The sequence below is a fragment of the Crocuta crocuta genome, unplaced genomic scaffold (genome assembly GCF_008692635.1).
Source record: "Crocuta crocuta isolate KB4526 unplaced genomic scaffold, BGI_CrCroc_1.0 scaffold130, whole genome shotgun sequence".
Classification (NCBI taxonomy): domain Eukaryota; kingdom Metazoa; phylum Chordata; class Mammalia; order Carnivora; family Hyaenidae; genus Crocuta; species Crocuta crocuta.
Window position 1 is genome coordinate 7,469,195 of NW_027527920.1, and position 3,521 is coordinate 7,472,715.

Here is a 3,521-nt window from a genome sequence, read left to right on the forward strand (position 1 = left end):
GCTTGGTGTCCCTAGCCAGCTTCCCCGCCGGCTGCCTGGCTGTCTATAGCACATTCAGAGAAACCCAGCTCTTTGAGATCTGTTTTCCCTAGCTCGGTGTACCCAGTAGCAGGTGCCCCAGGAGCCTTCCTGCATGAGGTGCCAGATGCCAGGTTCAAGGCGCCCAAGTTTCTAGGCTCAGGGCCCAGGAATACCCACTACTAAAGCCATCAGCTTCATGGGGTCAGTTTTCCTGTCAGTAAAGTATGGCAGTTGGTGGGGGCGTGACTTTCCGCTGCTTGTGTCCCTGAAACTTTGGGAGATGAAACATACCCCTCCCTGCCCACTCCACACCGCCACTCTGGTCCTCTAGCAAAGCTCCCAGGGGTTCTCACATGATGACACACAGACAGCATTAGCAGGATCCCCTGAGAACTTGTCAGCAATGCAAATTCTCAAGCCCCACCCCAGACCCACTAAATTAGGAACTCTGAAGACTTGAGTCCAGCAATCTGGTTGAACCAGCCCTCCAGGTGACTCTGAAGCGTGCTCAGATTTGAGAACCATGAATCTGTCCGTTCCTGATTCTGGCCTAAAGCACAGCCACCAGCTCCCTTGTGCTCAAAATACCATCAGTGGCTCCACAGAATCAAACCCAAGCCCTTCTCCTGCCCTCCCAGGCCTTTCACAGCTTAACTCCCTCTTGCTCTCACCGCCTGGGACAACCACCAGCCCCTAGGATCCCTGTAGACAATGAAATAACTTGTCTTCCCCAGGACACATCATGCATGTTTCCAGGCCCTTGTTAATGACTTCTGTCCTTTGGCCAAAACTTCAAGTGTCTCTCTTCCAGGAAACTTTCCCAGAATGCCCGAGTCTTGATGCCTCCCTCCTGGGAGTCCTCAGTCTTTTCAGTCCTGCCCAGGGTTAAGCATTGATTGGTGTTCAGTTTCGTTATGGGCTAAATTGTGTCCCCCCAAACTTATATGTTGAATCCCAAACACCTCCCCCCCCCCAGCACCTCAGAAAGTCATTCTATTTAAAAATAGCGCTTTTTTTTTTTTTTAAAGTAGGCTCCATGCCCCACATGGGGCTCAAACTTATGACGCTGAGATCAAGAGTCTCATGCTCTACTGACTGAGCCAGCCAGGTACTCTGAAGATAGGGCTTTTAAATAAGTGATTGTGTTGGGGCACCTGGTCGGCTCAGTCGGTTGAGTGTCTGACTTCAGCTCAGGTCATGATCTCACAGTTTGTGGGTTTGAGCCCTGCGTTAGGTTCTGTGCTGACGGCTCAGAGCCTGGAGCCAGCTTCAGATTTCTATGTCTCCCTCTCTCGCTGCCCCTCCCCTTCTTGTGCTAGCTCGTGCTCTGTCTCTCTGTCTCTCTCTCTCTCTCAAAAATAAACATTCGGGGCGCCTGGGTGCCTCAGTTGGTTGAGTGTCCAACTTCGGCTCAGGTCATGATCTCACGATTCATGGGTTCGAGCCCCACATCAGGCTCTGTGCTGATAGCTAGCACAGAGCCTGGAGTCTGTCTTCGGATTCTGTGTCTCCCTCTCTCTCTGGCCCTCCCTTGCTCACGCTCTCTCTCTCTCTCTGTCTCTCAGAAAAAAAATTTTTTTTAATAAATAAACATTAAAAAAATTTTTTAGAAAAAATAAATAAGTGATTGTGTTAAAATGAGGCTGTCACTGTGGTCCCTAATCTGATCTGATTGGTATCCTTATAAAAGAGGAAATTTGAACACACCAAGAGACACAGGGGACGTGTGCCCACAGAGAAAAGACCACGTGAGAGGCAGCAAGCGGGAGGCCATCTATAAACCACAGGAGAGGTGCCACAGAGGAGCCCCTACCCCGTGGCACCTTGATCTTGGACTTTCAGCCTCCCAAATGGTGAGAAGATTCATTTCTATTGTTTAAGACCCTAGTCTGTGGCATTTTGTTATGGCAGCCCCAATAGACCAATACGGATTTTTCAAGTGGTTAATGGCATTTTTCGTGAGGGGTCTCCCGTTTCTAAGTCGCACTCTGCTTCAGGCCACTGTGGCGGGCTCTGCCATTGCTCCCTAGCATAACCCGGGAGCCTGGACAATAGCCAGAGAGCAGATGGGGATGCCCGGCTCTCCCAGGGAAGGACTAGATAGACACAAGCAAAGGCAGACAGTGCGGTCTACTCCCTGTGTCCCAGCCTCACAAATGGCTTCCATTTCTGAGGAACAGTGTGCTGAGCATGAAAGGGGCCCAGACACAATATTTTGGGAGAGAATTTCCATTAGTGGATTCCACCTTCCTCATTCCCTACCTCTTGCCCTTTCCTCATCTCAGATCACATTGTGACACACACACCATCTGTTAAAATGACCCACCCAGGAAACTATAAACTGTGGTTCCGTTAGCAAAACCTGGGCTCCAGACTTGGCCCCTACTCTGCTGCGTGGCCTTAGATTAGTCACACCCCTCTCTGGGCTCCAGGCTCCCCGGGGAAAGGAAGAGCCTGGGTGAGCAGACACCAAGCACTTCTGGGAGGAGATACGAGGCTCCAAGGGAGCAGAGCAGATGGTGGAGTGAGAGGCAGGCAAGTCAGGCTGGAGGAGAGAGAAGAGGCTAAAATATGGAGATCCTCAAAAAGCACTCCAGGGGGTGGAAATTTCACAAAGAGGTAGTGGAGAGTCATGGTAGGCTTCTGAGCAGTAAGGGGGCCAAGCTGACCCTGGATAATGACGGGCCATGGAGAGGTAGCTACCCAGACCCCTGCCTTCCTAACTTCATCCTTTGCCACACTCCCCTCATCCACTCCTGACCTTCTTGTTCCTCCTACAACATTCTAAGCCCTTTCCCACCCCGTGACCTTCCCCCATGCTGTTCTCTTTGCTAGAAAACTAGAAGCAGTAGAAGCAGACACTTCCAGCACTTACTCATGTGCCAGACAGTGTCTAAGCCCTTCAGGCATATTAACTCATTTACTCCACTCCACAACCCTATGGTTGTAGCAGGTAGATACTATTATGATCCTGAGGGTGCAGATGAGTAAACTGAGGCACAGAGACAAGTGACTTGTTCAAAGCCTCACAGCGGTGACAGTGCTGGGATGTGAAACTCTGGGATTCACTCTTACCCCATTAGAATGGCTCACGGCTCCCTTCACCATGCAGTATAAAGTGCCCCCATACACACCTCACCCCTCTTACCCACTGTGGTTTCCATCAGAGCACCGGTGTCCCTTGATCTTTCACGTTTCTTTATTGGTCCCTGTCGCCAGAGCTGTCCATCACACTGTAAGCTCCATGCAGGCAGGACTTTGTCTGGTTCACAACTGTATTCCCAGCTCCCAATGCAGTGCCTGGTACAAAGGAGGGACTCAATCAAGGTTTGTCGAATGACTAAAGGTACAGAAATGTTTATGTGCAATAGAGAAGCTCAGCTTGAGCTGCAGTGGACCTCTATCCCTCCTTTCCTGAGCCTCCAAACCCCAAGAGAAAGAATCCCTCCCTCCTGCTTTGTGCTCCCCACCCCAGCCCCCGCACCCCACCCCCAGCTAGA

The 3,521-nt window shown here is 50.9% G+C and overlaps 1 long non-coding RNA gene across 1 annotated transcript in view; it reads right to left on the reverse strand.

The window, feature by feature from the left end:
• The window catches only part of LOC144218666 (uncharacterized), a 68,136-nt gene that overhangs the window by 20,253 nt on the left and 44,362 nt on the right, over positions 1-3,521 (reverse strand). The window contains exon 2 of the long non-coding RNA XR_013331214.1: positions 3,170-3,321. This is a non-coding gene — a long non-coding RNA (uncharacterized LOC144218666). The remainder of the gene's footprint in view (positions 1-3,169; positions 3,322-3,521) is intronic.